Source organism: Schistocerca americana, chromosome X (assembly GCF_021461395.2).
Source record: "Schistocerca americana isolate TAMUIC-IGC-003095 chromosome X, iqSchAmer2.1, whole genome shotgun sequence".
Classification (NCBI taxonomy): domain Eukaryota; kingdom Metazoa; phylum Arthropoda; class Insecta; order Orthoptera; family Acrididae; genus Schistocerca; species Schistocerca americana.
Genome location: NC_060130.1, coordinates 225,207,342 through 225,224,236, shown reverse-complemented (window position 1 = coordinate 225,224,236; position 16,895 = coordinate 225,207,342). Strand labels below are relative to the sequence as shown.

At 44.5% G+C, this 16,895-nt stretch overlaps 1 pseudogene; it reads left to right on the top strand.

Moving 5' to 3' along the window:
* Positions 1 to 16,148: 16,148 nt before the first annotated feature.
* LOC124557509 lies at positions 16,149 to 16,266 on the top strand (annotated as a pseudogene).
* Positions 16,267 to 16,895: the final 629 nt, after the last annotated feature.

Sequence of the window (16,895 nt, the reverse complement as noted above, 5' to 3'; positions counted from 1 at the left end):
CTCCTAGCATAAGCTGCCGTTAACACCACGGCACAAACGGCTGCGTTTGAAGTGGTGCAATGATCTGGAGGCATGGCCTATTGGGAAATGGCATCTCATTATATTCAGCAATGAATCGTGATTCTGAATTATTCCAAAGCTTTAGGTAGGTGCAGCAGTGTTATTCCCGGCTTCATGGAGTGGACAGCTATCGGGTATGATTTCAGGCTACGCTGGTACTAACTGAGAGAACTCTTACTGCACAGCGGTACGTCACGGAGATGCTGCGTCCTCCCTCATTATGCGACAGTATCGTCGTGCTACGTTTCAGTAAAATAATGCTCGTCCAAACACATGTCACGTGCGTCTATGAAATGTCTGGATCATATTAAGGTCCGTTTTCTCGTCCACTTTTGGTTCCTTCAATTTTTTTATTTTATTTTATTTTATTTTCTGGTCAGGCAGTGTAAGTTCATTGATTGCTTACACAGTTTGAGCCTATATGTTGTAAATTACTGAAGTGGATGCTCTTCCAAGGAAGTCGGAAGAACGTGCCAGAAAATTGGACTGGAACAGGGAAGAAGTTGTGTCCAGTGTACAGAGATGAAATGATTCTGAAAGCTCTTTGCATCATCCTTGATGTAGATGTTGGGGTTATCCGATATTCAGTGCGTCTGGGACTATTAACGATAATTATATTTCACACCATCGAAAGAGCGAGGATGCGCGGTGATTAGGAGTTCCAATCCCATCTCCGGCCATCTACATATATAAGTTTTCCGTGGCTTCCCTAAATCCAGGAAGGTGAATGCAGAGATGGTTTCCTTGAAGAACACACGGGCGATTTCCTCGCTTACTCGTCTTCTGTGGGGCATTAAACCATACTCTTCTTTCGCGACCATCGAGCCAGCCGGCCGAAGTGGCCGCGCGGTTCTGGCGCTGCAGTCTGGAACCGCGAGACCGCTACGGTCGCAGGTTCGAATCCTGCCTGGGGCATGGATGTGTGTGATGTCCTTAGGTTAGTTAGGTTTAAGTAGTTCTAAGTTCTAGGGGACTAATGACCTCAGCAGTTGAGTCCCATAGTGCTCAGAGCCATTTGAGCCCATCGAGCCAGTTGTTCATTTGGTATGACAGTACATTATGCAGTATCCAACATGCCGTTCAAATACAAAGGATCGCACACATAGGTGGCAAGCAACGTAGTCATAACACAACGGAACTCGTGAATGATGTGATGTGGTGCGCCCGCTGTAGCCAGAGGCGTTTCACTCGACTAGACCGTCTGTCCCAAAATACGGTGCGTAAGGGATCTGCCATCTCTCACTCACGGATAGTCATCATTCGATAGCACATGTCGACGGTAGCTACAGAACTGACTGCCGAACGCCGAGAGCACTGGGTTAGCGTTACTGATGTCGCTGTGTTTGTCGGCTGTGTATGTCCTCATCGCCATGGGTAGACCGTCAGTAAACCTTAATGATTTTACCAGTTACAGAGAAACAGTGTTACTTTTGTATATGTCAAAACACGAGGTGCCGATTACACACGTTCGCGTTAATCGCGCCAGTCAACGGATTGCAGAATGGATATTTTGATGTTTTGGAGCTGAATTGAGACCAGACCGGTATAAATGCGTAAGACGTAGTTTTTGACTATCTCCCATTGTGTATAACGATGATATATTACGTTACATACGGCGAACATAAAATAATCATGACTACTGCGAAGCCTATGTTTCCTGTGTATAACGTTATTGTTGTTGTTATGGTCTTCAGTCCAAAGACTGGTTTAATGCAGCTGTCAACGCTACTCTTTCCTGCGCAAGCCTCTTCAGCTCAGACTACTGCAACCTACATCGGTTTGAATCTGTTTAGTGTATTCATACACTCCTGGAAATTGAAATAAGAACACCGTGAATTCATTGGCCCAGGAAGGGGAAACTTTATTGACACATTCCTGGGGTCAGATACATCACATGATCACACTGACAGAACCACAGGCACATAGACACAGGCAACAGAGCATGCACAATGTCGGCACTAGTACAGTGTATATCCACCTTTCGCAGCAATGCAGGCTGCTATTCTCCCATGGAGACGATCGTAGAGATGCTGGATGTAGTCCTGTGGAACGGCTTGCCATGCCATTTCCACCTGGCGCCTCAGTTGGACCAGCGTTCGTGCTGGACGTGCAGACCGCGTGAGACGACGCTTCATCCAGTCCCAAACATGCTCAATGGGGGACAGATCCGGAGATCTTGCTGGCCAGGGTAGTTGACTTACACCTTCTAGAGCACGTTGGGTGGCACGGGATACATGCGGACGTGCATTGTCCTGTTGGAACAGCAAGTTCCCTTGCCGGTCTAGGAATGGTAGAACGATGGGTTCGATGAAGGTTTGGATGTACCGTGCACTATTCAGCGTCCCCTCGACGATCACCAGTGGTGTACGGCCAGTGTAGGAGATCGCTCCCCACACCATGATGCCGGGTGTTGGCCCTGTGTGCCTCGGTATTATGCAGTCCTGATTGTGGCGCTCACCTGCACGGCGCCAAACATGCATACGACCATCATTGGCACCAAGGCAGAAGCGACTCTCATCGCTGAAGACGACACGTCTCCATTCGTCCCTCCATTCACGCCTGTCGCGACACCACTGGAGGCGGGCTGCACGATGTTGGGGCGTGAGCGGAAGACGCCCTAACGGTGTGCGGGACCGTAGCCCAGCTTCATGGAGACGGTTGCGAATGGTCCTCGCCGATACCCCAGGAGCAACAGTGTCCCTAATTTGCTGGGAAGTGGCGGTGCGGTCCCCTACGGCACTGCGTAGGATCCTACGGTCTTGGCGTGCATCCGTGCGTCGCTGCGGTCCGGTCCCAGGTCGACGGGCACGTGCACCTTCCGCCGACCACTGGCGACAACGTCGATGTACTGTGGAGACCTCACGCCCCACGTGTTGAGCAATTCGGCGGTACGTCCACCCGGCCTCCCGCATGCCCACTATACGCCCTCGCTCAAAGTCCGTCAACTGCACATACGGTTCACGTTCACGCTGTAGCGGCATGCTACCAGTGTTAAAGACTGCGATGGAGCTCCGTATGCCACGGCAAACTGGCTGACGCTGACGGCGGCGGTGCACAAATGCTGCGCAGCTAGCGCCATTCGACGGCCAACACCGCGGTTCCTGGTGTGTCCGCTGTGCCGTGCGTGTGATCATTGCTTGTACAGCCCTCTCGCAGTGTCCGGAGCAAGTATGGTGGGTCTGACACACCCGTGTCAATGTGTTCTTTTTTCCATTTCCAGGAGTGTATCTTGGTCTCCCTCTACGATTTTTACCCCCCACGCTTCCCTCTAGTACTGAAGTGGTAATCCCTTGATGCCTCAGAATGTGTCCTACGGACCGATCCCTTTTTACAGTCAGGTTGTGCCACGAATTTATCTCCTCCCCAAGCCGGCCGAAGTGGCCGTGCGGTTAAAGGCGCTGCAATCTAGAACCGCAAGACCGCTACGGTCGCAGGTTCGAATCCTGCCTCGGGCATGGATGTTTGTGATGTCCTTAGGTTAGTTAGGTTTAAATAGTTCTAAGTTCTAGGGGACTGATGACCTCGGCAGTTGAGTCCCATAGTGCTCAGAGCCATTTCTCCTCCCCAATTCTATCTAGTACCTCCTCATTAGTTACTTGATCTACCCATTCTACATATCTAATCTTCAGCATTCTTCTGTAGCACCACATTTCAAAAGCTTATATTCTCTTTCTGTCTAAACTATTCATCGTCCATGTTTCACTTCCATACATGGCTACCCATACAAATACTTTCACGAAGGATTTCCTGACGCTTAAATCAACACTCGATGTTAACAAATTTCTCTTCTTCGGAAACGCATTTCTTGCCATCTACAGTCTACATTTCACATCCTCCATACTTCGACCATCATCAGTATTTTGCTTCCTAAATAGTACACCTCATCTTCTACTCGAAGAGTCTCATTTCCTAATCTAATTCCCTGATGTAATTCGACATATTCCATTATCCTCGTTTTGCTTTTGTTGATGTTCATCTTATATCCTCCTTCCAAGACACTGTCCATTCCGTTCAACTGTCCTTCCAAGTTCTTTGCTGTCTCTGACAGAATTACAAAGTCATCGACAAACCTCAGAGTTTTTATTTCTTGTCCCTGGCCTTTAATTCCTACTCCAAATTTTTCTTTTGTTTCGTTTACTGCGTGCTAAATATACAGATTGAATAACACCGGGGAAGGCTACAACCATGCCTCACTCCTTTCTCGACCACTGCTTACCTATCGTGCGCCTCGACTCTTATAACTGACATCTGGTTTCTGTATGAATTGTAAACAGCCTTTCGCTTATTGTATTTTGCTCTCGCCACCTTTAGAATTTGAAAGAGAGTGCTCCAGACGACATCGTCAAAAGCTTTCTGTAAGTCTACAAATGTTATAACGTTATTAATCAGTGAAAACTCTTTGCAACATCTCAGGTGCCAAAGCCGATCCTCCTTAACTATTAAGCCGTGGACACAAAGATCAAAGGTTAGCCTGCTGAATTAATCCAGAGTCTAACAATCATATTAAAATGGGAATGCTACATCTTGGCCACCGTAAATAGGATTTGTCTGTTCGGGCCGGAAGGACTGTTAAACCCTGACGTGTGTGATACGGCGTAATTTTTAAATACGAAAATGGCGGGAAAGAGCAGCATGATTCGAATCGTACCAACAATAAAAGATGAGGCCGTTTGTCGTGAGTAAAACTTTTTTTTCGCCATAGCGGACAACAGCAGCAATGTTAATGGACCGTGTCTAAAGTTCGAACGTTAAAATCCACATGAGTGACTGTAATATTCAGGTGTTAATGTAAGACACATGTAAACATTACCGCTACTAAATAGGCCTGATGCTCGTCACAAACTTAGTGTAGAAGTGTTTCCTAGTGATTTTAAACCCAAAATTATTTTCTGAACGGTTTAAATCAATTGGTCTCACTTGAATCCCTTATAAGTGGCAGCACTCTTGTAAATATATTCGAGAAAGAAATAGACGGAGTCATGAAGTAAGTAAGCTCTGCTAATGTTCCAGATGCAGTACTGCCACACACTACGTCAGTAAACGATCACTAAAGTCTTTCTGAAGCTCATGTAACAACACAAAGTGTACCTCATTTTCTTGCTGTCACTTTTACTATCTACGTAAGATCTGATGGTTGATATGGTCTCCCTTTTTGTTTTCCGGTGATTAAACAAGTGGACTCCTTCAATGCATATGTCGTCCAGTAATCGTTACGCACTATTTTGTTTTGTATCTTGTAGCCAAACCGTGAGAGTTGACAATATGAAAATGCTATAAATGCTTTTTACGACGTTGCTGCAATAACATAGACGATATTTCATTTATAGAAATCGATTTTAAAATCTGCGTAAGATATGATCGTGGTTGTATTCTTGCTATTTACTTTTGGTACTATAATAGTAGAGATTCATTCACGACAAAGAGCTATCCTTCAGTGTGTAAGTCATCACATAATTAATGCACACTTTTTTTTTTGTAACTCACCTGCGATAGGTGGCAATTACAGCTTTCATCATGAGTTGCTACTATAACGCAAACAGTATGTGGGATCCTGCCCACTCGTGTAATACAGGGTGCCTAAAAAGCTGTGCCCAATCGTGTAATACAGGGTGCCTAAAAAGCTGTTTCCTCGGATAGCTCGACAACATACAAGCAAATCATATTAATGGCGTTTATTACAGTAGTTGAATTGACAATACTTAACTTGCGTTTCTACAATGAAGTGTCGCAAGCAACTGGCGACATGCAAATAATCAATGTCCTTCGCTACATACTGTCGTAGTGTCGTCCTAGTTAGCGTTCTACTGGCTGACGTCGTCTCACAGCATTCTCTGCTGTTACGTTCCAGCCCGACGCGCCGGCTCTTGATGTTACGCCGGAACATAGTAGTTTATTTTATCGCTCTCGTTCTTTCGATCTGTGTAAACTTTAACAGTGGATGTACTGTTCCTATTTATTTTCAGTTGCTGATGATAACAGCGACTTTTTTAAAGTGCCACCTTCAATCATCCGTCGACCCACAATCACTGCACAATAGTTCGATTGTTTCTTGCAATCCACCGGCGATAGTTGGTAACATTACGATTTCATAAACTGTTTTCCCGAAATTGCTGCAATAACGCTCACAGTTCCCGAAATTGCTACAATAACACGCATAATACTTCATTTTAGTACTATCGTTGCCATTGACTAAGCAAACACACAAGTATTTTCGTACGAATTGACTAATTCCGGTTGCACCTCATTGATATTACAATAACAGAATATTAATTTTGCGTACATAATTTTACATTTCTGAATATTTGAAGCCAGCTGCTAACTCAATCATGCAACCTGTTGCATGAATAACTGTTTTTCTGTTTACTATTTCCCTTCTGGTACTAACATGACAATTAGATGTAGTGATTCGGTACGCAGAACATATGTAAGTAAGCTGAGAGCGTAGAGGTTAGTATTGAGGTGCCAATCGTCGAAAGCAGGCTTCAATTCCCCGTCATATCATGTCCCTTTAGGTTACTCGTAGTTGAAATGTTCAGCAAGACCATGGCCTATCCTGCTCTCTTCTCTTTCAACATTTTTAATGCGGCGTCACTGATGAGTCTGATTCCTTCCAAAGAAATGTGAACTTTCGGAACCTTAAGAGTATTCTATTCGTGATGCACAACGTGTTTGTTCCAGTATCTTCGAAGAGAGATCCTGTCTCCTCCGTGCTATATACTGAACATCCTTTCCGGCAGTTCATCGATGAATGTTGAGTGTAACTAGGCAAATGATTTGTCATTAAATTGTGGTATTGAACTACGCTTTTTGGGCAATTTACAGATCTCCGCCTTAATGAGAAAACCAACATTATAAATTTAATAAATGGCCATTGTTCAGCTTCGTGTACTGCATTCGTACTTGAAGTTGCTAGCGATTAAAACAAAAGAAAAGTGTTAATTCTGCAAGGTTCCTTAGGTTAATGGGCAACATATTCGTTTCTCATTTATGGGTAAATTTGAATTACATAGGAAACATTTTCAGAATACAGACATCTGGAGTTGTCATAGAAGGTTCAACAAGGAGCCCTGTTCCACGATACAGAGTGGTTCTAACTCACAGGGTCAAAATTATATGATCAGTAGGGAACCTTAACTGTTTTTTGAGGTAAGGAGTGAGCAGTCAGAAATGAGCGTTTCAGGTGATAAGAGGCTTTAAATGAGGCACATCTGGCAAATGCCTGCCGTACCAACGATGGCGGTGCTGCACTAAAAAGAAATACACAATGGTCTTTGATACATCCACGGTTTAGCATATCGCTCTCTACAGTTATCTTTGGAATATCGAAGATGGAGCACAACTCGTTACAGGATCTCGCAGAGATACAGTTGGTACTTGGTGCAACGGGAAGTAGTGCCCGAAAAACCAGACGATTGCGCAGACAAAAATTTCGCGACGGGCGTTATACTAATTGGAGAAATTTGTCGTCCCGAATAGAAACTTAACGAAGACCAGATCGTTCTACACATAAGAACTAAGTAAGGTTTTCGAAAAAGAACTGTTCCCATAGAAGAATTTGAGATGTGTTGGATGGCGTGGGAGATGATAAATCAATTAGCATTGGTCGACTTCCATGTGAAACGCACACATTGAAAAGTACAGTGTGGATAGTATTGGTGGAACAGCAGTCATAAAAAAAAGGAATACAACTAATGGTACCGGGTGGTTCTAAGCTCAGAGTCCAGTTCCACCAATGGATTACGCGGAACAGTGGCCAATTTCCTATAGTTCCTATTGTTCCAACAATAACAATGTTTTCAATTGTTTGGATAGATACGAGTAAAATCAATACGTGCGCTTTTCTTAGATCATCATAATTCTGTTGTCTTCTTGGCAAGCATTACAGTGTCACCTAATAGGACTTTATTTGCTACCAACCTTTGGTGGTGGTTACAACACGGCTATGCAACATCCTACGTCAAAATCAACATCCGTGACCACGACAACTCCAGATATCATCCGTGATGGATTAGTAAGGTAGATTCTTTACCGTGGTCAGCGCAACCGCCAGATCCCCTTCCGAAGAACTTTTTCCTGCGGATTAGCTGAGTTCGTTGGTGTAAGAAACCACAGAACAACTTAATGAGGAAGTGTTTGGTAGGTTTCTATCCACCTGTCTTATTGTACAAAATTTTATGCGCCGGTGTATAGCATGCATTGAATTTGTCAGTCTTCACTTCGGACAACTGATATAAACATACGTAGTTAATATATCTGATAGTTGTTTATGTGAATAAAAACTAATCATCCCTGACCATTAGTTCCTTATCGGTCTGTACTAAAAGTGACACAAATAATACGTCACCAGAATAAAGAATGACAGTTAAAAATGTTTCAGACCAGACAGAAACAAAGTCTCAACAAAAAAATAAAAAAAAATAAAAAAATGCCGGCCGCTGGTGGCCGAGCGGTTCTAGGCGCTTCAGTCTGGAATCGCGCGACCGCTACGGTCGCAGGTTCGAATCCTGCCTCGGGCATGGACGTGTGTGATGTCCTTAGGTTAGTTAGGTTTAAGTAGTTCTAAGTTCTAGGGGACTGATGATCTGAGATGTTAAGTCCCATAGTGCCCAGAGCCATTTGAACCATTTTTGAACCAAAAAAAATTGTCCATGTAGACTAATCAAATTTCTGGAATACATTTACCTAGATAACATATCTGAGTGCTTAACATTGTCCCCGGTAGCTGAGTGGTCAGCGCGACAGAATGCCTATCCTAAGGGCCCGGGTTCGATTCCCGGCTGGGTCGGAGGTTTTCTCAGGGACTGGGTGTTGTGTTGTCCTAATCATCATCATTTCATCCTCATCGACGCGCAAGTCGCCGAACTGGCGTCAAATCGAAAGACTTGCACCCGGTGAAAGATCTACCCGACGGGAGGACCTAGTCACACGACATTTTTTATTGTAAGATCACAGATTAAGGTAACCGCTAGAGAAGCCATTGCAAATGTGAAATTCTGGTACCTTAACAACCGGTGAAACCAGCAGAATGTTGAATGCAAGCATGCAGACGTGGAGTGCATTGTTCTTTACAGATGACGGATGTCAGACTGAGCGATGGAGTTCCATGATTGCTGCACTTTGCCCGCCAATGATGGACGGTTAATGCTGTCTGTGGATGATGCTGGAGTTGTCGTCCGATGATGTCTCATATGTGCTTGATCGCAGACACTCCATATAGCATGTTGGGTTACCACAGCGGTATGTGGTCGAGCGTTATCCTGTTGGAAAACACACCCTGGAATGCTGTTCATGAATGGCAGCACAACACGTTGAATCACCAGACTGATGTACGAATTCGCTGTCAGTGTGTGTGGGATAACCATGAGACCACTCCTGATGTCATACGAAATCGCACCCTAGACCATAACTCCAGGTGTAGTTCCTGTGTGTCCAGCACGCGGACAGGTTGTTTCGCCCTCGACTGGCCTCCTCCTAACCAACACGCGGTCATTACTGGCAACGAGGCAGAACCAGGTTTCTGCAGAAAACACAATAGACCTCCACCTTGCCCTTCAATGAGCTCTCTTTGACACCACTTAAGTCACAAGTGGCAGTGGTTTGGGATCAGTAGAGTGCACGCTACAGGGCGTCTATCTCGGGGCTGTCCTTGAAGTAACCAATTGTTAACAGTTCGTTGTGTCACTGTGGTGCCGACTACTGCTCGAATTGATGCTGCAGATGCAGTACGATATGCCACAGCCATACGGCGACCACGATGGTCTTCCCTCTCGGGCCCTCCGGAGCTTGGTCTTCTTACGACCGTATATTCTCACGACCACTGCTGCCACTAATCATGTTCTTTCCTGCCAAGTCCTTCCGCAATATCGCAGAAGGAACATCCAGATTCTCGTATGCCTATTACACGATCTTGTTGAAACTCAATGGAGTGTTGATAATGACGTCTTTGTTGCCATAATCGTATTCTTGAATAACATCAATTCACTACGTTCAATCACAAGATAATTAACGCTCACGACCGTTACAGCGTGTATTTAAAACAAACTGACTTTCATTTTCACAGTAGCGATACTAGCGCCAGTCTAATACGACTGACGTGACATTTGGATAGACATCATCTTTCTGATGTTGAATCATGTCTACCAATTTTCGTTTACGTCGCACAGCTCCTTCTTGTTGCTGCGACTGCTTTTCGTCAGTATATTTTCGGCTTACAAGGCCATCATAGGACTTAAACAAACGTCTTCGGAGAGGATTCAACACTCTCTTTGACGACGGTATCCAGTTAGTCTGATCATGGCCTTGTAAGTCCAAAATAAATTAACGAATGAAATGACATTTGACACTGCGATTTTTCTGTTGTTTTACGAAGAACATACTCCAAATGAACGACTGGAGGAGCGCTCGACAATCTCAATTATATTGCAGTCTACTCCATAACTCCTTGTCAGAGGTGAGTAATAAACAACATTAGCGGTAAGTAAAACAGTCGAGTGTGGTGTCGCAGTGGTACGACAATCGCCTCGCATTCGGGAGGATGGAGGTTCGAAGCCCTATGCAACTATCTAGAGCTCGGTTTTCCGTCATCTCCCTAAATAACTTAAATGGAAAGCAGAAATTATTTCTTTGAAAACGCACCATCGATTTTCTTCTTGATACTGCCCTAGTCCGAGCTCCTGCAGCGCCTCTAGTGACCGCGACGTAGAAGGGCGTTAAACTCTGATCTTCCTTCCATTTTGGCATGCAAATCCTTTTGAGAAGAGGAGTTTCGTGTTACAACGTTTATTAAGATTTTAATTGAAATTCTCGCAAACTTAACTACGTTATTTTCTCATTACAAGGGAAGAGGTGGGCGGCAAGATACTGTTTGTTCTCCAGTGAAACCGGAAACATCGCTGGAAGGGAAAGGCCGAGGAGCACTCGTAATGCAGCTGCAAGTTCGAAAGATTGTATTAGCTTATACCGCCGTGAAACTACGCATTCCTACTTCTCAAACGTTGTATCGTAATACCTCTCTTTTCAAGAGGTTTCGAAATCCGTTTACAGTGCTTCTCATTCCATTTAAAAAATTCCTTCTTCCTGAACTATCTAGGAAGATGAAAAGATATGAGTGACAGTTATACAATAAATGTCTTGACCCTTTGTGTTCTTATATTTACCTTTAACGAGATTTTAGTGCTGTGCTGTCAAAATCACATGGTTCACCTGGTATGTAGACCTATAGATTCCAATCAAGCACATTGGAACGTCGTTGGACGAAAACTCCAGCGTCATCCACTAACAGCATTAACCGCCCCTTTACTGACCGACCGAGTGCAGTAGCCATGGAACTCCATCCCACAACCCGACGTCACGAACCTTACAACACAATGCGTGCACGTGTTTCATGCTTACATTCAACATCCTGACAGTTACACCGGCTGTTAATGTAACAGTATATCACATTTGCAATGGCACATCTCGCTCTTACATTAACCAGTGATCTTGGAAAGTTAATCACTTAAATACGTTATCTAGACAAACGTATTCCAGAAATTTCATTGCTCCACATTAATTACTCATTGGTGTTGCGATTTTTTTTTCTGTCAGTGTATTCGACAGTCTGTAAATTTGATATTATATGCCCCGGAATTATTATATAGGTCCTTTTTACCATGCTGTGTTTATGCCTTCATCTATGTGCAATTTTTCTTTCATTTTGATGTAAAAAAGAGCGATCGATAAACAGAAAGTAAATAGTATATTCTGTGTAAATAAGTATAGCAGATAATTCACTATTGCAAGTATGTTCAGTTTTGAGGACATCTATAAGACGCTCATAAATTTTTTATTATTCCACCGGTGTTAGATACTAGCCTACTACCAAGAACCTTACGCTGACACTGAGGACATCTGAGTTGGCATCATGCATAACACTACCTAACAACTGTCAGCATTAGTTCTGTCACGGGGAGAAACTGAAAAATATAACCACACGATGACTAGGGTAACGCAACACTGACAGTTCACAGACAATATACGTGATGCCATCTCGGATGTGATTAGTATCACTGTAGGATTCTAGATGACGGCTAGCCCCAAGCATCGATTGAGTAACAAATAATTTGTAGGCAACTACATGTTTGTTTAAAAAATGTTTTTACACTCTCCTAATACACGAGACCCAATAAATACACTCCTGGAAATTGAAATAAGAACACCGTGAATTCATTGTCCCAGGAAGGGGAAACTTTATTGACACATTCCTGGGGTCAGATACATCACATGATCACACTGACAGAACCACAGGCACAGAGACACAGGCAACAGAGCATGCACAATGTCGGCACTAGTACAGTGTATATCCACCTTTCGCAGCAATGCAGGCTGCTATTCTCCCATGGAGACGATCGTAGAGATGCTGGATGTAGTCCTGTGGAACGGCTTGCCATGCCATTTCCACCTGGCGCCTCAGTTGGACCAGCGTTCGTGCTGGACGTGCAGACCGCGTGAGACGACGCTTCATCCAGTCCCAAACATGCTCAATGGGGGACAGATCCGGAGATCTTGCTGGCCAGGGTAGTTGACTTACACCTTCTAGAGCACGTTGGGTGGCACGGGATACATGCGGACGTGCATTGTCCTGTTGGAACAGCAAGTTCCCTTGCCGGTCTAGGAATGGTAGAACGATGGGTTCGATGAAGGTTTGGATGTACCGTGCACTATTCAGTGTCCCCTCGACGATCACCAGTGGTGTACGGCCAGTGTAGGAGATCGCTCCCCACACCATGATGCCGGGTGTTGGCCCTGTGTGCCTCGGTCGTATGCAGTCCTGATTGTGGCGCTCACCTGCACGGCGCCAAACACGCATACGACCATCATTGGCACCAAGGCAGAAGCGACTCTCATCGCTGAAGACGACACGTCTCCATTCGTCCCTCCATTCACGCCTGTCGCGACACCACTGGAGGCGGGCTGCACGATGTTGGGGCGTGAGCGGAAGACGCCCTAACGGTGTGCGGGACCGTAGCCCAGCTTCATGGAGACGGTTGCGAATGGTCCTCGCCGATACCCCAGGAGCAACAGTGTCCCTAATTTGCTGGGAAGTGGCGGTGCGGTCCCCTACGGCACTGCGTAGGATCCTACGGTCTTGGCGTGCATCCGTGCGTCGCTGCGGTCCGGTCCCAGGTCGACGGGCACGTGCACCTTCCGCCGACCACTGGCGACAACATCGATGTACTGTGGAGACCTCACGCCCCACGTGTTGAGCAATTCGGCGGTACGTCCACCCGGCCTCCCGTATGCTCACAATACGCCCTCGCTCAAAGACCGTCAACTGCACATACGGTTCACGTCCACGCTGTCGCGGCATGCCACCAGTGTTAAAGACTGCGATGGAGCTCCGTATGCCACGGCAAACTGGCTGACACTGACGGCGGCGGTGCACAAATGCTGCGCAGCTAGCGCCATTCGACGGCCAACACCGCGGTTCCTGGTGTGTCCGCTGTGCCGTGCGTGTGATCATTGCTTGTACAGCCCTCTCGCAGTGTCCGGAGCAAGTATGGTGGGTCTGACACACCGGTGCCAATGTGTTCTTTTTTCCATTTCCAGGAGTGTATGTCGGTACTTCCGCAAGAAATGCAGACAGAATTCCCTTCATGCGGTAAAATTAAGGTTCACTCATACTTGACGAAACGGAACGGGAATTATCATGAAAACATTGCATAGTGCATTTCAAATGGCGGCATTAGGGTACGGAAGAGAGAGCCAACGTCGAGGTCCCATGGGTAGAAGTTCTGACGGTGATGCTGGTGGCGTCGTCTGCTAACGCCAGAAGTTATTCTATTCTCACCACGTTGGTTCTTGTTACAGAAGAAGATTTTTATTTTATTTTGTGTGATTTGATTGGTATTTTATTGCTTACTTTGTTTTCGTAACAAGTTGTAAAGGTTCCAAGAGGATTCCGATATTTTACCTTTGACTATTCCACCACAAAAGATATGAGCTATCTCAGAGGAAAATTATTTAGGTTATACAAAACTTGTGAGAAGAAGATGCCTAGACTGTCTTTAAGGAACATAAATTAATGAAACAGTTCTCATTAAATACCCGTTTTTAACTGCGGAAAACTTTGCTCTATTGAAGCATGAAAATAAACTTGTCTCTGCGGTTATTAAGTACCGAGGATAAAGACTACGATGTAAAAGGCAGAAAGACTCTATATATAGCCTTCTAAAAGTTCTTTGATGTGTCTGTCTGTATGTGTTTTCTCCAAGCAATAAATTTCGGTGTTTTGAAATGTTTAGATGACAATTTTTCTTTTTCACTTCTCAGTAGTTTACCACAGAAAATTTGTAATTAACTTCCTTTACGAAATTATCTTTGGCCATTGATACGTTTTATCGTTTCTATTTGGTTTATTCTGATACTATATACTAACTTTTTGTATGACGTGTGATGTCTCATAGCCTGAGTTCCATCTTTCGGTACCGGGCTAAGCGAACTTACGGGTCGCCATTCATGTAAGGAGAACAACCTCAATTTAAAGAAGATTTCGCCTCCCGTTCAGTTCTCTTCCATTGACGTCCTTCGTGAATTAATCCTCGAGAGGTCACGACCAGCAGTGGGCTACGCGACAAGCCGTGTGTTGGAACTGAAGTTATACCTGAGGCTCCCCAAGGAATTTTTATAGGCTCTCTCATGTTCTTAATCCTTAGAAATGACTTAGGAAACAATCTGAATAGTTCAAAAATGGTTCATATGGCTCTGAGCACTATGGGTCTTAACATCTGAGGTCATCAGTCCACTAGAACTTAGAACTACTTAAACTTAACTGATCTAAGGACATCACACACATTCATGCCCGAGGCAGCTTTCGAACCTGCGACCGTAGCGGTCGCGCGGTTCCAGACTGTAGCGCCCAGAACCGCACGGCCACTCCGGCCGGCAAATTGGTGTTGTCAGAGGCGTGACACAAAGCTTTTCTGCAACGCAGTGTAATTCGAGTGTGAAGTTCAGAATATCTTCCGGTAGTTGCTTTGTCACTACTTTGTGAGTAAAGTGAGTAAGTTGATCAGTAACTCTAACTAAGATCATCAATCTTAAATGCGAATGTGCATGAGATTATAATGTCTCGTCTTGACAACATTTTTCAATATAGCAACTTTTATCTATGTTCAACCCACGTGGGGTGTACTTTGTGAGACCAGTACCACGTGCTTATACAATTGTTTGACCCATCAGGTTAATAGTAAGATGATAGTAACCAGTTCGAGGTTTTTCTTTTGTAAATTGCGTTTCGATGTAATTTATTTTAATTATCAAAATTATTGTGGAGTTACACTATTTGTGTAAACCAAGTTGACCACGTGAAGCATGTGGTGTAAGCATCAAAGTAGCCCTCAGCTATTCTTTTCGGGAAGATTTCACAGAGAGTTAGTATGAATTTAGTATACCAGTGTGTGGTAATTTCATGACGTACAGGATTGCGCTACGAACGTAACTTCTTTGGGTGAAAATTGAATCGGTTGGTTATAGTTAATTTCCTCTTGCATCTGTTTCAACGTTCTTCGTGTGTTATTTTATGAATGCAGTGTTGTATGTAGTCTCCCAATCTTGGCTCCCTATTTGATGTGCTCCGTAAGATTACAACCTCACATTTACACAATCCTAAATAAGGCACCAGTTTAGTTATGAATCAAGTTTGATATGCTGACATTTTAACGGAACAATGATCAATGTTAAAATAAATGTCCAAATATAAACTGATTTATTTCTTTTTATTTAAATTGTATTTTTATACATATATCACCGGTTATCGTAAGATGAGTACTAAAAGATTATAATTAATGTTAGTGTGGTTTGGAATTTGGTAAGCTAGACTGGATACCTGGTGAAACAGTTGCGCAGCAATGCAAGGTTAACTTCCTTAGATAGCTAACAGCTTTTAACCCACTTTTATGGTCTTCAATATCAGCACCGCTTTCAGAACAAATTAATGCAACAACATTACAATATCCGAAGGAACAAAAGTTGCGTCGTTCTTCTTAACAACACAGGGTCTGCAATATCGTATGTATGTGTTCATTTTCCTCACATGCTACGTGATTGTCGGCAACGGCCTTGCCGCTGTGGATACACCGGTTCCCGTCAGATCACCGAAGTTAAGCGTTGTCGGGCCTGGCCGGCACTTGGATGGGTGACCATCCGGACCACCATGCACTGTTGCCATTTTTCGGGGTTCACTCAGTCTCGTGATGCCAATTGAGGAGCTACTTGACCGAATAGTAGCGACTCCTGTCAATGAAAACCATCGAAACGAGCGGGAGAGCGGTGTGCTGACCACACGCCCCTCCTATCCGCACCCTTAGCTCAGGATGACACGGCGGTCGGATGGTCCCGATGGGCCAGTTGTCGCCTGAAGGCGGAGTGCTAGTTGATTGTGAAATGGTAGCGAAATGTTCTGAAACTGATTCTACACCTTCCTGTCAAACATTCAAGTGTGAATTGTGGAATAACAATGTAGATGTAGATGGATACCATTATTCCATCTCATAAACGGAGAATGTGCAGAAGTGTCATCCAACGAAGTTACTTCGCGTGTTTTCTTCCTTTGACGACGAAGTGTACTTGTTTCTAAAACAAAATGCAGCGTCGTCATTGAGCATTCTAGGTGCAAACACCGGAAACACCGTCCGGGAGTAATATGGACTAATATTCCGTAATGCGACTTCCTAGTATCTGTCCCCTTCTAGTCGTATACAGCTCCCCTAGTGAAAAGTGTTAGGGACGACTCCGCGTCTCGACCACTAACACACCGCTTTCTCTTTTAACTCCTACGTCTACAAACACTGCAGTCA